Here is a 19999-nt window from a genome sequence, read left to right on the forward strand (position 1 = left end):
TTGGCTATCGCGACTAATGTCACCATGAACACGCTTGTACCTTTCTCTGTGGACCTGCTGGGTCATGGCTGGCAGGTGTCGGCTCTCCGGGGTCTCCCAGAGGTTTCCCACTGCCACGGGCCGGCTCCTCGCTCACACCAGCAGCACAAGGAGGCAGCACCTCTTGCGATTACAGTGACCGGATACCGGGCTGAGTCTGGGGACACGTGTGGCAGCCCCGCCAGCCCTTTCTCCACACCAGTGGAGACCTGGGACCCCGTGCTTCCTCCTGGCCCCAGGGTGAGGGCACAGTGGGTGGGCACGGCCTGTGGAGCCCCTTAACCCCACTCAGACATCCCCTTAGGAGCCACACTCCCAGCCGCGCCCTGCCATGTTTCCTGTCCTGTCTGGGTGGCTGTGTGGATGGTTCCACAGGAAACCCAGACTTGGGGACATTGTCTGGCTGGCCCAGGGGACTGTGGCACAGCTGGCCGGGACCCTTAGCCGATCACTTCCTGCTGTCCCTCTCGGGGCTGAGCCTTTGTCCCATGGGAGGTCCATACTCCTGGCAGGTGCTTCTGACTCACGGGAAGTGCCCCCTAAATGCCCGTTGGCAGGTGCAGCTTTGATGGACGCTGAGCTCTGCCTTTTCACCCCAGGTGAAGAGGGAGCCCTTGAGGTCACAGAGGGGACTTTTGCATCTCAGAGTGACCACAGTCCACATTTGTGGATCATGTGATCTGAACAGGGCCCCAGGGGACAGGAGAAGAGCTGCAGGAGCTATTAACTGGGGGACTGCTGATGTGGGGAGCGGGGTCCCCCAGGGCCAGGGCTCCCTGGCTGTCGCTGTGCCCACGTGGCTGAGCCACTCCTCAGGCAGCTCCGTGACACTCCTTCCACAGCAGGAGGCCACACAGAATGGTTGTTAACACCCACTCATGTGAGCAGGAACCAGTCGGCCCCATGGGCTCCGCGTGCAGCTGCAGCCACGGACACTGTGCACCGCCGCCCAGGAGGCGGGAGGGGGAGGGTGCCACAGAGAGGCCTGGGAGGTCGATGTCACAGAGGAGGGGCCATCGGGCCAAGGAAAAGGACTCCACAGGACTTTCAGCTGGCCTTGACATGACCTCACCAAGACCCCTGGGACATGCTGCTCCCGCCGACATTGCCTTCCTGTGTCTCATGGCCAAACACCACGCCCACGTGACTTTCTGCTGTGGCATGAACTTGAAAAGTCAGGGGACAGTAGTCCTGGTTGGGCTGGGTAGTCACTATTGTGGTCCTGAGATCTTCCCTCTGATACGGTGTTCCTGTGGCCTGTCTCCTGTCCACATGGTGTGCCTGCGGTCCATCTCTCCTGTCTACCCTGTGTCCCCATGTCCCATCCCTACCCACAGTGTCCCTGTGTCCATCCTCCTGACAGTCCCCTAGCTGGCTGCCAAGTCTAAGGGGCTCCTCTCCCTCTCTCCCGCCGACGTCCTTCATTTCCTGCACGGCTCTTGCCTTATCTGAAATCCTCTCGCTGAGTCGCCTACCTGGGCGCCATCTGTCTTCCTGCCCCACGCTCTAGAATACAGCACGATGTACCCAGACCCCGTCTGTGGTTTGTCCCCACATCCACAGGGCCTGGAATGGCTCCCTGCACACCGCTGTTGCTCAATAAGTGTCGGTGAACGTGTGAGCCTTTGTTTCACAGAAGACAAACTCACGGGCAGGGAAATGACGTGTCCAAAGCCACCCCTTTGGGTCACACTTTGCACCTCAATCCAGGGCTCCCTTCATGAAACCAAACTCTCCTCCCAAAACACCCAGAAGGAAACAGAGAGAAATGAGATGAGGGTGTTTATAAGCTCCTGAAATTAAAATAATGTTTGTAGAAATGTTTGGTTTGCTCAGTGCTGAGAAATGAAGTGTAAAACTGCATCCACTGTGTAAATTTCCTTTATGACTGTCTGCGCTGAGGATTATGGAAATTCGGGATACTGGGGTTGGAAGGCACCTTCAGGATCATCTGCAGTAATGGCCCATGTGACGCTTTAATCTCGTCCCCAGCAGGTGTGCAGGGGCAACACATTATGCTTTGGTGCTTTTAATCTGCCATATGTGAGAAGGTCGGGCTGTTAAATTAGATCCAAAATAAAAATAAATGCCTTCGAGAGGGAGCCCGAGGGGCTGTCTTATGAGTTGCCTGCATGAACCTCGGGTTTGGGTTCTGGGCGTTTATTTTGAATGTTCAGGGGCCTGTCTTGGCTCGTTCCAAGCTTAGGAATGTTCCAGATGGTGCAGGGAGCTACACAGTGGATCTTCTCAGTGGTCAGGTGTTGCCTGGGGTGGGCCCCGACTCAGGACCGGCGTTTGTCTTTCCTTGATCTGGGAGGAGCTGTTCTGGCCCCCGTCTTGGGGACCTGGAGGAGGGACACGTGCTTGTCCCTGTCCTTTGCAGGTAGGAGAGTCGGGAATAACCAGCCCGGGCGGTGGGAGGGCTTCTCGCTGGCTCCTAAGCTGCCCACAGTGACTAAGAATGACACGTGAAAATAGAAGCTGAAAATGTCACCGCCCACCTTCCAAACTTCCCAAGAAAAAAAATGAGATATTGGCCCCGGGTGACGCAGTCTGAGAGCAGAAGGACGCGGCAGCGTATCTGCGCCAGGGCCAGGCTTCCCTGGAAATCCGTGTCCTCTCGGCTGGCCTGGTCCGTCCTCCATGGAGCAGGTCCTGAACGGGTCTCTGTGGCCAAAGGCCGCTCCACTCCATTTGGCCTGGCAACCCGCTCCCTTCCCAACTGGCACAGCGAAGTGGCCGGTCAGTTCTATGACATGCCACTCAAAGCCCACCAGCCCGGGATCCGCCCTCATAAAGGGGAGACATTCCCACCCAGCCTGGCCTGGGGGTAGGTGTAGAATTGTGTGGAAAGTGCTGTCTGGCAGCTGATCTGGGACCTTGGGACCTCTGGGTCCTGTCTGGTGAGTGGGAAGCAGGGGACCAACACCCCGCCCTCGGGGGAGCTGAGCAGCCGAGATTCGGTCCCCCTGCCCCCCAGCAGGCGCTCACTGGCCGTGGCTGACCGGCATCCATCACCATCTCATGGAAAGTCAAAGGAACTCTTCTGGATAAATGAGGGTGCCCATGGTCAGGCCTGTGAGACCCCTGCCAGCATGGCCCTAACTCATAAAGGGTCCTCAGGTCACAAAAAGGTGGGGACCGATGCCTCACGGAGCTCAGAACTGGAAACAGAGTTAACAGGCATTTTCTCCACCCTCGGTTCTGGGTGAGACAGGCAGAGATTATACCTCCACCCCACCCAGAGACAGAAAACCGAGGGCCCCTGGGATCCCCAGCCCCACCCACAGCTTCTTCTGCCTCCTGGGGAAACCTGAGGGGTGTGACTGGGGCCCAAACGCTGTAAGACCTTTTGGTTTTTTTTCTAAACAGGATCATTCTAAGGACCTAATTGTTAGTAGTGCAGAACCAGTCCTGTTATTAGCTAGAACAATCCAACAGGAGGCTGATATGCCTAAGTTTCTCAGACAGGAGTGGACAGGGGAGGCCTGGGGGTGGAGATGATGCAGGCTGACGTGTGCTGGGGGTCTCCGGGTAGGGAGGGTTTTAGCTCCTCCCATTGCAGACAAGGTGTAAGTGTCTCCAGTATTCTCTCCTTTATTCTGATTAACAACAACCACGGCCTCTGTATCCGCTCTTACCCCATTCTACTGGTGAGAAAACCGAAGCTCAGAGACTTTAGATGAATTGTGCAAAGCCACTCTGCTGGAACTGGCTGAGCTGTGTACAAAGTGTGTGTGTGTGTGTGTGTGTGTGTGTGTGTGAGAGAGAGAGAGAGAGAGAGAGAGATCCTATCATTATTTCTAGATTTCTACAACCTTCCCCTCTAATACTGTGAGTTCCATGATGTAACTGATGAAAACAGGAATTATTTATTTTAGATTAATGTGTTTGGTCAAGAAAGGAGCCAGGGTCTTTCAGATTGTTAGACTGTCTTGACTGTCAGCTTGCTGCACTTTGCTTCACTTAAAAAAAAAAAAAAATCAAGTCATAAAGATTCTAATCCTGAGCTGGGTGTGGTGGCACATGCTTGTAACCCCAATAGCTCAGGAGGCTGAGGCAGGAGGTTTCCAACTTCAAAGCCAGACTCAGTAATTTAGCCAAGCCCTAAGCAACTTAGTTTATTGGGTTACCCGCCCCAAGAAGGCGCCGACTAGGCTTCTCTTCCGGGTCCATTTCCTGCTCTATGCAAATTAAGGTGCCAATAAGTCACCAATGGGCGACTGACAAAACCATTCTAATGGCTCTGATCCAATGAGAATTTGCCTCCTGTCCTAAGGGGCTCTGCCTACCCTGGATAAAAGGTTCTGCTGAACTGGAATAAACGGACTTCTCCCACGGGTGACTCCGTGTCTCGGTATCAGTTCTTTCATTGGTGCCAAAACCCGGGAGGGGACAGCCCCTCCCTGAGGACCCCTCCCAATTCAAACCTACCAGAGTTTCTTGTCCTCGTCCGCCTTCTCGAGTGCTCGCTTCTTCTCGACCAACACCAGCCAATCTCTAGGTGAGTGCCCCCTGTGAAGTGGCCACCTCGGTCTTGCTATTGTGGAGAACTTGACTGTGATCATCCGGCAACTCTCCGACGCTTGGCTGTGGGAGGAGAATCCACCCCACCTAGGGGTTCATGACCACAGTGGTCTCCTAGGTCACTTCCCAAGACGGTCCCTGCCCTACCCTGACGAAATCGGAGGGAAGAACAGACCCCTCCTTCCCGGTCTCTCTCTCTGTCTCCCTCTCTCTCTCTCCCCCTCTCTCCTCTCTTTCTTCGACGAATGCCTAGCGCTAGGTGCTCCGAGTTCGGGAAGAACCCTTGGGTGACGACCCGACTGCTCCTCTTGTTTTGCACTCTACTGAGTCCGTCGAACGGAACTACCTTTTGGGGACGCCCAGCTGGGTCCTGTTGGTAATTCCGGTCTGGAGTTTCTTCTCCTTGACTTTCCACGTTCTCCTCTGTCCTCACCATGGGGGCCTCTTCTTCCCTTCCGAATGACTCCCCTCTAAAATGCCTTCTTTCCAATTTGAACTGTCTGTCCCTTGCTCCAGACATTAAGCCTAAATTATTAATCAAATTTTGCACCCAAGACTGGCCATACCATCCTCTGGACAATCTCAGTACATGGCCTGCTGAAGGGTCCTTAGATCCCCCAATTCTTTGTGACTTGTTCAACTACTGCGAGCGCTCGAAAGAGTGGAAGGAGATCCCTTATGCTGAAGCCTTTTCCCTTCTTCGTACCCATCCTGAACTTTCTCCACATGCAGTCCCCAACAAGTCCTCTTAGCCTGTAAGCCTGTCCCCTCACCTCCCGGGGTGATTCTTTTGTGTCTTCTTTTGACCCGGCTGACGAACCACCCCCTTATTGTCCTTCACCACCTTCTGCACCCCAGCCTTCTGCCCCACCTCCACTTTCCCCTTCACCCCCAGCTGACTCTTTCAGCCCCCCTGCTGTGTAATCCTTCTAGTCAACCCCTTACTATGGCCCCTGTACGCCAAGTGGCTGGATCTGAAGGCATGGTGCGTGTCCGTGTTCCTTCTCTATGTCCCATCTCACACAGCTTGAAGAGGCTGGATCTTACACCACTGACCCCACTCTCTGCTAGAGAATTTCAGTGGGTCCTACAAGCCTATAGTCTCACCCACCACGATCTATACGTGATCATTACTCCCTGAGGAACGTAGGAGGGTATGGGACTTGGCTCGGGCCCTGCAGGTGAGACCCACCGAGTTAATCCTAATCACCCTACCGGTCCCCATGCGGTCCCAGACCAGGAACTGAACTGGGACTATAATACCGCGGCTGGACTCCAGTTGAGGGACCACTTTGCTCATGTATTATCGTAGGCCTTAAGAAGGCCTCCAGAAAAGCAATCAACTTTCGACAACTTCAGGAAGTTATTCAGAAAAGGGAGGAGACTCCCTCAGAGTCCCTGGAGCACCTCACAAAAGCCCCCCAACAATATACAAATTTAGATCCTGAGTCTCCAGATGGGAGTCACGTCCTTATGACGTACTTCCTATCCCAAAGCTACCCCGACATAAGAGCTAAATTGAAGAAATTGGAACAGGGTCCTGCAACTCCTCAGACCGGAATTCTGGCCATAGCCTTTAAAGTATATCATAACCGGGATGAGGAGGCTGAGCGCCGCCAGCATCAGAGATCTGAAGAATTTGAACACCAAAAATTTCAAATGCTGGCCCCGGTCTTACAAAGGCTTCACAAGCTCAACGACAACTGCCCTTCGGGGTAAGAGTCCCCCGGGTGCCTGCTTTAAATGTGGTAAAGAGGGTCACCGGGCAAAGGCCTGCCCAACCCCGAGGACTCCAACTATGCCTTGTCCGAAGTGCCAACAGATGGGCCACTGGGGGCTGGATTGTCCCAATCCCCGAAGGGGGAATGTGGCCAAACACCCTCCTGGGTCTCGCGCTCGATGATGGCCCTGGGTCCTCCTCGCCGACCGTTACCATCAGTAGGCAAGAATCTAGGGTACACACATGTAGACGGGCGCTCTATTAGTTTCCTCATAGATACCCGAGCCACCTTTTCGGTCCTGAGGGAATATTGGGGTCCCACGTTCCTTCATCCTCTCTTATTGTCGGGGTCGGAGGGAAGACCATCATTCCTCATAACCCCCCCCTCACTTGTTCCATAGAAAAGTTCCCATTCACCCATTCTTTCTTGGTTACGCCTCAATGTCCTGTACCCCTTCTGGGAAGAGAGATTCTTTCCACTCTCCGAGCCACACTCTCCATCCACTTGCCAATCTCGTCCACACCCTCCTTCCTTTTAGCACTTCTGCCTGAAGATCTTATGCTCCCCTTCTGCTCTCCATGTGATACATCAATAGAAGCCCACTCTGAAAGTCACTTTCCTACACCTGTACAACTGGTGGATCCCATGATATGGGACATTCAAAGTCCATCCAGGGTAAACTGCCCACCCATTGTGATGCGACTTAAGGATCCTCCTACTTCCCCAGCCAGCCCCAATACCCTTTATCTACAGCAGCTCTCATCGGCTTAGAGCCAATCATAAAAGACTTATTAAAAAAAAGGATACATTAGGCCCACACATTCATCATTCAACACCCCCATACTGGCCGTAAAAATCCCAACGGCACTTACCGCCTGGTTCAAGATCTTGGCGTCATCAACTCCGCTGTTAAACCCATCCACCTGCTGGTTCCCAACCATAACAGTTGGGATTCCTGCCATAACCACCCACTTTTCTGTCATCGACTTAAAGGATGCCTTTTTCTCCATACCCCTAGCCAAGGAGTCCCAAGAGATTTTTGCCTTCACATGGACTGACCTAAAACCAGACATTCTCAATAATTCACATGTTCTGTACTTCCCCAGGGGTTCAGGGATAGCCCTCATATTTTTGGCCAGATACTAGCTAAGGACCTCAAACCCTTCCATCTCACCTGATGCACCTCAACTCTTCTCCAATATGTAGACGACCTCCTCCTATGTAGCTCCTCTTTGGAGGCCTCAAAGGCTGACCCTGTTGGTCTCCTGAATCATTTGGCCAGTCAGGGGTATGTGCCTCTCCCCAGAAGGCCCAACTTTGCTCACCCGAGGTCACATACCTCGGCCTTTCCTTATCACAAGGAAAAAAGGCAGATAGGAAAAATCTTATTAATGCCTTCCCAACCCCTAAAACAAAAAATGAGATCTTATCCTTTCTGGGTCTGGCCGGATACTTCAGAGCCTGGATCCCCAACTACTCCCTACTGGCTAGACCCCCAAATGACCTCACAAAGGGACCAATACATGAACCACTGCTTTCCATGCCCAATGGCCCTTCCAGAAACTAAAGCAGGCCCTTCTTCAAGCTCCAGCCCTGCATTTACCCGACTTAACCCGTCCTTTCATCCTATACGTACATGACAGAGGTGGACAGGGTCTTGGGGTCTTAGGCCAAAAGTATGGGCCTTCCTTTGCCCCCATTGCTTACTTATCCAAGCAATTAGATCCTATTTACAGAAGGAAGCCCAAAAACTTACCTTTGGATCCCCCCTCACGATCCTCTCCCCCGTCACCTAAAGGATCTTTTGACCTACAAGGGACTCCAGTCGCTCCCGCCTTCTAGGGTGCTGTCTCTCCTTGTCTCCTTTCTTCAAAATCCTTCTTTATCATTCCAGGCCTGTCCTCCACTAAATCCTGCCTCTTTACTACCTGTCTCCGATGCCGCCGATCTCCCGTTCCATAACTGTACAGAAACCCTTGAGACATTCTACCCTGCCCTACGTCCATTTCCGAAGGCTCCCTCTCTGATCCTGACTTCACATGGTTCTCCGACTGACGGTAGTTCCTTTGTGCTGGACGGAATAAGAAAAGCCGGATGTGCTGTGGTTTCTCTTTCAGATATCATTGAGGCCCAACCCCTTCCTCCCAATACTACCAACCAGCAGGCCGAACTCACTGCTGCCACCAGGGCCTGCGAGTTGGCAGCTGGCAAGTCTCTGTCCCTATACTCTGATTCCAAATATGTTTTCCATATCCCTTTATCTCATGCTGCTATTTGGAAGGAAAGGGAACGGCTGTCACAAATGCAGGCCTCATAACCAAACTTCTTAAAGCCTCTCAGCTGCCCGTTCAGCTTGGGGTCAGTCACTGTAAGGCACGCCAAGCTGATTCCTCTCCTATCACCAAAGGTAATGCTCAGGCTGATCAGGCCGCACGGGCAGCAGCAAGAGAACTGCCGCTCCCTCTTCTGTACTTACATCTACCCTCCTCGAGGACACCCCACAGGAAGAGCCTGAGGACGATTTTACTTTTCTCCACTCCCTCTTCCACTCCAGCACCCAAAGCTTAGAAACTTTCCTTAAATCTTTCTTCTCTCTGTCCCCCCAAGACAAGGAGCGTCTACGTGATATCTCCCTCAAGATATCAATCTGTCAAAAAACCAATCCTAACACCCCTTTACGGGTAAAGTCCTTTATGGGACATATTCCTGAAGCAGACTGGCAGCTGGATTCTACCAACATGCCCCAGTCGGGAGGCTCAAGTATCTGCTAGTAATGGGTAGAAGCCTTTCCCACCACAAATAAAAGGGCAACAAATAATACGGTTATCAATCAGATAATGGGTTATCAATCAGATATGGTTATCAATCAGATAATGGGCCCGAGTTCGTGTCATATATCACTCAGTCTGTTGCTCGAGGGTTGTCCTTTCCTTGGCATTTCCACTGCCCATACCGTCCACAAGCTTCAGGAAAGGTAGAAAGAACCAATGGGACACTCAAAGAGGTACTCACAAAGTTACCCATGGAACTCCATATGGATTAGACTAAACTACTTCCTTTAGCCCTTCTCTGTCTGCGAGCCCTGCCTAAGAAGCCCTCATCTCTCTCTTCCTTTGAGGTCATGTATACTCTAACTTTCCTTAATTATACATTAATGAGTCCAGTTTGGTGGAACAAAACATTAATAAACTTAATGATCTGGCAGCAGGCTTACCGAAGGCATCCCAAACCTCTCCTTTTTCCTTCTGGCTCCCATCACCCCTCTTGGCATGGATGTGGCCAATAATTGGACCGCTCTCCATTATTCTGTTGGCCTGCCTCTTTCTCCCTTGCATGATTAAATTTGCTCAAAATCAGATAGCAAAAATCTCTAACCAATCTTTTAACCAGCTCCTTCTTAGGAATTACCAACTACTGGCCTCAGAAGATCCTGACCAGTCTTCCACCTCTCAACTCACGACGCCCTTCGCCAGGATGCATGGCTCCTCCCATCCGTGAACACTGAGGAGGATTGGTGGGACATGATCCAGGACCTATGGCTTCAGGGTCTTAGGCCTCCTTACTATTTTGGACCTGGCCCCATCAGAAGTCTTCAGTTTTTTGGCGCTGCTTTGGGGATTAATATCAGGGTTATCTAGTGTTCTCCTCGCCCCTTCCCGGCGACACCCCCATTCAGCAGGAAGCAGTCAGAACGAACAACGACCCTACTCCCATTATTAAACTAAAAAGGGGGGAATATTGGGTTACCCGCCCCAAGATGGCACCAACTAGGCTTCTCTTCCAGGTCCATTTCCTGCTCTATGCAAATTAAGGCGCCAATAAGTCACCAATGGGCGACTGACAAAACCATTCTAATGGCTCTGATCCAATGAGAATTTGCCTCCTGTCCTAAGGGGCTCTGCCTACCCTGGATAAAAGGTTCTGCTGAACTGGAACAAACGGACTTCTCCGATGGGTAACTCTGTGTCTCAGTTTCAGTTCTTTCATTAGTGAGACCCTCTCTCTAAATAAAATATTTTAGAAAGGGCTGGGAGTGTTGCTCAGTGGTTAAGCATACCTTGGTTCAATCCCTAGTAAAAAAAAAAAAAAAAGATTCTAATCCTACAGGAGTGGAGTATTGAGCTGGGCAGTGGCTTTGGAGATCACCTCTCACAAGGCCTTCCCTATTGCAGTTTGGGGAGGCTGGGGATGCATACAGGAGGGGGGCAGAGTGGCCAGGCCAGGCCTGCTGATCCAGAAGCAGGCTGAAGCCCCTGGCAACTCCTCTGCGACCTTTCTCCAGGCCCTAGTCCTACAGCCACCTTGGGTGCTGTGCTCAACTCTCCTTGCTCTCCCCTCTCCTCCTGGGTCTGACAGGCCATCTGACCCATTGCTGGTGACACCTACAGATGGGCCCGTCACTCTCACCTCTTTATGCAGGCAAGAGGCCCTTGGAAGCTCCCTGTGCCAGGCTCCTGAGCTCCAGCCCCCCAAATCTGGCTCTGCTCTCCTCCCTGTGAGGTAGGAGGTTAGGGGTGAGAAGATGACAGAACATCCCAGGATGTTGGCTGGGTCACAGGACAATGTACCAGCTTGCATCGCTCATGTTAGTATGGGGCCACCCCTCCTGGCTCAATAGGATCACCCAGGTTGCTATGAGGACTTCTACCGTGGGCATTGACAAGAGCAAGGGAAGTGGAGTGAGGACCCGTATCATCACTTCTGAAAACTGCTACTGAAGGCAGATAAACCACTGGGTTCCCGGTTCAGGGCCCTTGAGCCCTTCTATCCCACTGGGCTTCTCTGCATTACAGAGTGTACTTTCACTTCAGTAAATCTACGTTTTGGCTTATTCTCCTCTATGACTTTCTCAATTCTTTGTTTAAGACTCCAAGAACCTGAACATTGACTTGTAACATTTTGGCGAGCCAGCCAGGAGATAAATCCCTTGAAACCCTCTGGGGTCATTTTTTTAATATTTATATTTTAGTTGTAGGTGGACACAATATCTTTATTGTATATTATGTGGTTCTGAGGATGGAACCCAGTCCTCAGGCCTGCCAGGTGAGCTCCACCTCTGAGCCACAACCCAGCCCCCTCTCGGGTCTTAATGTTGTTTTACTTCTCTGCCGTGTATGGTTTTCTTTTCTTTTTTTTAATAGGACTCTCTGAGGGTTCCACACTGGGGCTAAGGAGCAATTAACAATTTCTAAGGTATGCCTGAAGGTGAAAGATGGCACCTCCTCCAGAGACAGTGGGAAAACTTTAGCCCAATCGGGTGGAGAGCCCAAGACTGCTAGACCTTTGAAGGAAGACCCTCCTCCCCAGGTAACTGTGGATCTGTTCACCTAAGCAGACTTAAAGATTTGGGGGAAAGGAGTTTACCTGTCGCTTGTCTGATAGGGCAGAAGGTCTGCTTCCCCTCACTACTTTTACAAGTGTCAATGACAACCATTTTGCCTCATTTTCCCCAGTGATCTGCTTAAGGGCTAAGCCTGCAGTATCGGAAGGCACAGGTCAGCAGTTAAGACCCATTAGGGTCCCTCGTCTTGAAGACTTGACAGGAGGATCCAGTTTGAGCCACAGTTAGAATTAGCTTGTGCTGAACACAAGACAACACTCAACATCACAGGCATATAGTAAAAGAAAAAAATCCATGTACTCCAACCCTGTGGCCATCTAAGGGTACAGTTTGGCCAGAGCAAATCATGCTGTGGACCTTCCTTTCTGTAGTGGCCATTAAGCTCAGCCCATGATTCCATACTTTTCCTCCTTCCCTCTTTTCCTGGGGCTAAGGCCTTTATGCCAAAGCTACCAATTCCTCTCGTCCTGAGATGTGCTCAGTGCTGGACACAGACGCCTCTTTCACACCGCACTCTCTGTTGGAAGGTTGGTGCCTACTGGCTGTGGTGGTCTCCCACATACTGGAGCAGGGACCCGACGAGGATGGTGATTGCTGTTCATTCTATTATTTAAATTTGATGAAAAAATGGAAACAGGATTTGGGTTGCTGGAATTAAACCACACAGTTCCTGACCAATAAACCAGGCTGGGTACTCCTTAGCCTCTTGTGTACAGAGGTCAGATTTCATTTGACTCTTGAAAATAGTTACAGAAATGTCCAAAGTTGGACACGACATCTAGGAGTTCTTGGCCATGATCCTTGGAGAAAATTCTACCTTGTCCCGAGGTTACAAAAGCATCTCAGAGAAAACCAAAATGGGACATACTATTCTAGGGCCTGTGTGTTGGCTTCTTATCCCTCACCCTGGTCCTGGACTTCACCTGAATTCCTCGTCTTTTGCAATGAACTTTTTGCTACTAGGCCAGTCTACAAAGGCATCCATCTTCTCAGCGTGGGACTTAGGAACCAGAAGGTATTCGTGGAGTTAGGGAAGGAATAAGCTCTAGGGAACATTTGACAGTGGCACTGGTGCCCTCAAAGGGCCATAGACGTCTGTTCACCTAAGCCAGGACCCCAGAGGACAGTCTAGGGATACCTAAGTCAGATACCTCATTTCTCTGAGGGACACTGCAGATGGAATTTGGAATCTAATCCTTAGAGCCTCAGGGTTTCCTTCTTTTAGAGACAACAAGAGTCCTGTCGTTCCACAGCGGTCCCCTCGTAGGTGTCCTCGCTGCCACTTCAGTCCTGAGAGCCTGAGGAAGAGTCGTTTCATCTTCTGTTGCAAGACCACTCACCCCCAGTGTAATTTAAGAGGCTCAGAACAGTGGCCTATTAACAGTGGCCAGAACTATGATACTATCCTTCAACTGGATATCCTTCAATCTGTGGCGACACTCAAGGCAAACAGAAATCCCACACACCCAAGCCTTCATGGACTCAAGCAAAAGCCCTTCACTATGCAAAGACAAAAATCCACTAGTTGGCAGAGAAGCCTCTGCCCCACCTCTGATCCAGACTGTTATGATTTAGATGTGAGGTGTCCCCTAAAAGCTCATGTGTAAGACAATACAAGAAAGTCCAGAGGTGAAAGGATTGGGTTAAGAGAGTCCTAACCTAGTCTGTGTATATAATCTTCTAAAAGGGGTTAACTGGTAGCTATAGGCAGGTGGGGAGTGGCTGGAGGGCTGGGTCTTCGGGGGCATGCTTTGGGGTGTGTTTTGTTCTTTGCCTGCACCCCAGCTAGAAATCACCCCAGGGCTGAAAGTGTCCCAGCCAATGACCCCAACTGGGACTACAAGTCTCAAGCAGGCAAGATGAGAAGGACACAGGTAATAGGAGCTGTCTTGGCAGGAGTAAAAAAAGGTGTTAACCAGTCTGTTGTTGAGGTTTGGATGTGGGGTGTCCCCCCAGAAGCTCACGTGTGAGACGATGCAAGAAGGTTCAGAGGATAAATGATGGGGTTGTGAGAGCCCTAACCCAGTCAGTGTGGTTTGGGATGCGCTGAGGATCAAGGAAGTGGCCCTTGATGGGATTAACTGAGTGGTGGCTGGAGGGGTCAGGCATTGTGGGTGTGGCTTTGGGTACATATTCCTATCTGGTGAGTGGAGGCTCTCTCTGCTCCTGATCTTCATGTGAGCTGCTTCCTTCTGCATCCCTCTTCTGCCATGATGTTCCGCCTCACCTTGAGCCCAGAGCATGGAGCCTGCTGTCTGTGGACCTCTGAAACCATAGAGCCCCTCCTCTACAGTCGTGCTGATCAGGTCTTTCAGTCACAGCAGTGAAAAATCTGACTAATCCATCTGTTAATTATCATAAATTAATCATGATAAATAAATTATGATAAATTAAGGATGTCACTTAAGGAAAGTGTGAAGATCCAGCGGCCTTTGATGATGGCTGGGGGGGTTTCCCCAAGTGTATCAGTGCAGACCCTCCTCCAGGAAGGGACGCTTTATCAGGCCAGCCTCTCATCAGCCGGTCACTCCAGATAGGAGACAAACTTCGGACTCCCGATGGGACACAGACTACCAGGAGCCGACTATTGGGGTCTGCCTTTACAGTTGATGCCGGGGATCTGGAGGAAGGTAGGAAGGACCAGACCTAGGAAAGACGGCCTCCAGACTTGGGGCAGCCGCTACTGGCAACGTCCGTGGAACCCACTGGTCACCTCAAGGGGAAATTGGAGAAGCCCCAAGAAAAATCTCTTGCTTTACATGCAAAGGTATCAGACACTGGACTGCCCCAGACCTCCTTTGGGTCCTTGCTGTGTGTGTAAAAACTCCCCCGATGACCCCGGCGCTGGAGGATTGGCCACATTCATTGCAGACCAGGGCTGGTCGGCCAAAGCTGTCACTGCACAGGGGGCACACCGGAGCCCATGGGGACTGAGGACGCCTGGGCCATGGCCAAGGGCCTGCCAAAGGACATCAGCATCACCTTTAAGGAGCCCTGCTACCCTTGGATGCCACGGAGAAGCCAATTCAAGTATTTTAGCCCAGGGGGCCACCTGATTCTCAGTGCCTCCCAAACCACACTGGTGGTAGGCATAGATGGAGGAAACAAAACTAATTTCTTTGCCCCCACATATCATGTCAATTTTGGGGAAAAAAAAAACCTTTCCATGCGTATATTTCTAATAGTTCCTAGGTGCCTAATTCCTTCCTGGGCAGAAACATCATGGAAAGACAGAACTATCTCATCACTAGGAAATAGGCCCTAAGGTGGTATTGTAGCTAGAGATCACACTTGCATGCTAAATGCTTTGGACTTACAAATAGATCCACCTATCTAAAGGGAAGCCAGGAAGGGCAATTCATACCACCCGGTGCATATCAGAAAAGAGTATCCCTTAAAGGAACAAGCCACAAAGGTGTTACAACCTATCACAGGCGAGCCGGCTCAGTATGGACGTCTTAGGCCTTGCCAACCCCTGCCACTCTCCAACTTGCTGTCGTAGAACCTGGTGATGTTACGGATTGGTGCAAGACTGGAGGCTTTTCAGTGAGGCTGTGGTTCCCGGACCCCCATTGGCCACTGACCCTCATGCCTTACCCTCCCACATGCCAGGAGACACCCCCTGGTTTACTGCGCTGAGTCTCACAGATGCTTTCTCTTCAGTGTGCCTGTCCCCGGCATCCCAAAGCCTCTCTTCTTTCAAGTGGGAAAACCCTTTCAATGAGGAAAGGCAACAATGTACAAGGTCAGCCCTTCCTCGGGGCTAGGAATGGTCCTCATTTCTTCACCTGAGCCCTGACGAGGGACTTAGGAGATCTCCAGCTCGAGCAGGGAGATCCTTCAGGATGTGCCTGACCTGTTGGGGTATGGGCCAGCAGAGGACATCTCCAACCACAATTCCACCAGGGAACTCATTCCCTGAGAGCAAAGGGGTACAGGAATCCAAGAAAAAGGTCTAGATCCCCCAACAAAAGGGTCAAAGCGTACTTGGGATGTACGCTTACCCCATGGGCCAGACCTCTCCCCAGGTGGACAAAGGCCCACCTGCCACCAAGCAGCACTTGCACACTTTTGGGATATGGTGGTGTTTTGCAAAATCTGGATCCCCAATGTTGACCTTGCTGCCAAACCTCTAGCAAATGAACAAAAGGACCAGATTCAGAACCTCTAGAATAGGACCCCAAATGAATATAGTTTTAAAATCCCTAAAACAGTCTCTAAGCCAGGCTCCAACCCTAGGGATAGCTCATTTAACCCAACATGTTACCCTCTATGTGGCAGAAAGAAAAGGGAGAGCTCCCGGGTCCTAACTCACAACCTGGCAACCATCTAGACCCTTAGCTTACATCTCACACAAGTGGATGGAGGGACGGCAGGGTGGCCAGCGTTCTCACGTGATTCCTTCCACGTGGAAAGAGAAACCACCCTTAATAGTGGCAGCCAAGTCCTCTTAGTGAGGAGGCCACTAAGATTCCCTTAGGACAGCCCCTTGAGGTCCAAACTCCCCACCAGATAAAAGCCATCCTGGAAATAAAAGGTTATTCGTGGAGACTGGAGCAAGGCTCGCAACTCCCCAGGCCGTACTCCTAGATGATCCTGAAGTCGCTGTCATGATCCTGAGGTCACCATCACGATCCTGAGGTCACTGCCAGGACTTGTAACCCTCTTAAGCTGGCCTCTCCAACGCCCACTGACTTCCCAACAGACCACTCAGGCCCAGAGGCCCTGCTTGTCCGCTCACCCTCCTGATCCAGAGAACAATGCTGTGTTGGTGGCTGCAGTTTTGTCCAGAATGGCCAGAGTGGGGCTGGCTATGCATCGGTTAGCTTAGATAAAACCATGGCGTGAACCCCTGTGCCCAGGGACTGCAGCCCAAAGGCTGCAATATTGACCAACAAGCTCCCTTATGAAGGGACAAAATAAGGCACCGTATGTGTCTCCAGCACGGTGCCTCCACGGCGCTTCATGCCCACGCAGCCACACGGAAGGAAAGGACCCCGACAGTGGACAGCCCCAATCAAACACAAAGAGCAGGTCCCACAGCTGCCAGAACCACACACTTCCCAAGGAACAGCGGTCACACTGCCGGGGCGCCGGGTGGGGGGGGGGGCAGGTGTCACAAACAGCCACAGGCAATGGAGAGGCCCATCGTGGGGCTCCGTCAGGGCCTCGATCCCCTTCCATGGAGAAGACTCCACCATCCACACCCCAGGAGGAAGGCTGCTAGGGCGGCCGGAGCTCTCTGGCATGGGGGTTGGTGGGAGAAGGACGGCCGACCCTACCTACCTACGTCCCTACGAGGAAAGGCCCTTGGGGCCTGTGTGACTCCTTCCACGTGGGAAGAGAAGCCACCTTTAATAGCCACTCGGTTCCCTGAGGTAGTAAGATAACAGATATGGTGGGAATATTTGTGAAGCTTGTCTCCTCTGTTCTTATCCTAACCCAGGCCAAAGCTGCCCCTCTGCTTGAACCCGTTCAGCAGAGAGAGCCTCCCCAGGAGCGGGGGGCAGTGGGGGGCACCTGCAAGGGTTCAAGGTTTCACAGACCCTGGTGGACACCGCTGCTGGAGGGGCTGAAGTTCCCCACAGGGACTGCAAGGCCATGGGGTGGCCAAGCCTTACTGAAGGAAATAATCCCAAGGTTTGGGCCTCCCCAGAGCCACAGAGTGATAAGGGACCCTCTTGGCTCTCTGATCATTCACAGGACCAGGCTCTAGGAATCAAATGTCACTTACACTCTGCTTGGAGACACCAATCATCGGAAAAAAATAGAGCAAACCAGACTCTAAGGCAAACCTTAGCAAAGGGACACCCGGAAACCTCGAGACCCAAAGCCCTTGCAAGGACGAGGCTGAACAGGAGTCCCTGTGAGGTGGACACGGGCCACCTTTCCCTGTGATCCCACAGTTGGTTGACAACATGGGCCCCTATCTACTTTTCTTAGCCATGGTCCTCACTGGCCTGACCACAGCCGTCAGGACTGCAGCGGGGAGCCCCCCTCTGACCACAGACATGACCTTCTAGGGACACGGTGGCAGCTCTTGTGCAGACAAGCAAGACCCTTAAGCTCCTACAAGAGTGACTCGACTCACTGGCTGGCAGGGCACTGTGGACCAGGTGGCCCTGGACCCTGACTTCTGCAGAGGTGGAACTTGTCTATACCTAATGGAAGACGCTGTTTTTATACTAACAATTCTGGCCAAATATTACAAAACATCAAACCAATATTAGAAAGAGCCATTAGCCTGCAGGGCCAATCCCGAGGGCCAGGAGGTGGCCACTCGTGGCCCATTTCCAGGCTACTCCCCTTGAGGCTCCTCTTAGGACCAGCGTCCTGGTCCTCTCCTTCAGTCCTTTAAACATACTAAGTTGTTTCTTCCAAACCACAATTCCTCCCAGCCCCGGTGGTCCTGCAGGCTCAGTGCCGACCCCTTCCTCTATGGCTTGACCCCTGCTGCATCTCAGGTGCCAGAGGCGCTCCACAGCCTCGCCTTGATCAGAGGGCGTGAGGGTTCTGTGATTCCCCAATCAGGCGGGGACGACCCCCACAGTCAGCATTAGGCAGAGGCAGAAGAGGAGACCTCCAGGCTCTAAGTTGCCCTCAAAGAACTTTGGGGTCAGATGTCTCGGGGGAATGAGCAGGAGCAGGGGATGACAGAGGATGGAACATACCCAGATGTTGGCCAGGTCACAGACAATGACCTGCTTTGTCACCCACATTGCTATGGGAACTCCAACCCTGGGTATCAATAGGACTAAGGGGAGAGGAGCAAGGCCAAGTACCACCCCTTCTGGAAATCCTCTACTGAAGGCAGGTAGGAGCCCCTGGGCTCCTGATCTCGGGGTCCCCTCTGCTTTACGGGGTGTGTTTCCACCTTCAGGAGCTCGGCACCCTGGCTGCTTCTCCCGAGTGTCCTGCTTAATCCTTCGTTGGAGCACCAAGAACCTGGACGTCCACACATCCTCCTCGGGCACCCACCCTCAGCCTCGCCAGCTCCACCACCCACCCCACTAACGGTGGGTCAGACGGGAGCTCGTCTGTCTCCCCCGACACCTCCCTTCCGTGATCCTTCCTGTCCAGTGCTCCCTCAGCCGGTCCATCTCCAGCCGGGAGGCTCCGATGGGTGTCTGGCACAAGGCCCTGCCCCTCATGGGGACCAGCCACCATGTTTTAAATGAACGGCCACACAGATGGACAGGACCCTCATACCCTGATGCCACGTGCAGCCCTTGGGTCCCTGATATTCCCTATCTTATCCGTTTCCTGGGGGGGAACCGGGGAAGACATTACTGTCCCGGGGAGGGCTAAGTGGTCCCAGCCCACGGCTGGGGAGCGTGTGCACTGTCTGACAGACAGACAGGGGCCTCCCGCGTGGACCCTGGTCTTGAGGACCTGCAGGCAGTGGAGGGCGTGTGTTTGTGAGGAGCCCGGGACACAGTGTGGGCCTTGAGGTAAGGACACGGAAATCCGGGGCTCGTGAGCGCAGATATGTGTGGGGTCTCCAGTTGGGAAACCCGGTGGGCAGCACCATTCTTGGACATAGGATTGGGGATGAGGTTCAGTCTGGACACCTAGATTTGGGGGTCCGAGAACTTTCCATTTAGAGGTTTCCTGTTGACACTTGGAGCAGCGTTAAGTGCCTCCTAATCTACATTCACACGTGTCTGTTGGTATCAGACTCAGAACCACGTGCTTCTAGAACCTGGGGCCCTAGAGGTCCTCCTGTCTGAACGCAATAAGAAAATATCTAAATATACTCAAACAACGCTGCGAGTCTCCCAGAAACCATGCTGAACGGAAGCTGATGGGGAGAGTAGGAGGTTCCTGGACGGTAACCCTGAACTTCAAGGTAGGAATCAGAACGGGCACAGACGGAGCTGCTTCTGAATGCAGAGAGCCAAGGCCAGATGGTACCCGTAGAACAGAGAAGGGCAGGAGACCAGGAGTGGCCGCCCCGGGGGTAGGGAGAGGCATGGAGGGACTTCCTGGGGTTGATGGAAGTTTCTAGATCCTGATGGGTGGTGGGTCACACGTGTGCATCTGTCAAAGCTGCCCAGCTGTACTTGTAGGACACTGTGTGTCCTACATTGAAATGTTGAGGCCAAGCTCAGGACGCCCCTCCCTCTACAGTGCCCATGGCGGGGATCCCCTGCCGTCTTCCCGCGGTGCCTCTTGGTGCCAGCAAGGGGCTCCCTGCCTGTGGGCCGAGGGCGCCTGGTGGCTCCTCTGCAGCCACGACCTGTCCAGGTCCTCAGGGGCGGGAGTCCCAAGGCTGCCAGGAGGGAGGGACCCACATGGAGGAGGACAGGGACCGGGCCCGGGGCTTGGGCGTGTGATGGGATGTGGCACTCGGTGCTGTTCCTAGGCCCCG

Source organism: Marmota marmota, unplaced genomic scaffold, assembly GCF_001458135.2.
Source record: "Marmota marmota marmota unplaced genomic scaffold, marMar, whole genome shotgun sequence".
NCBI lineage: Eukaryota > Metazoa > Chordata > Mammalia > Rodentia > Sciuridae > Marmota > Marmota marmota.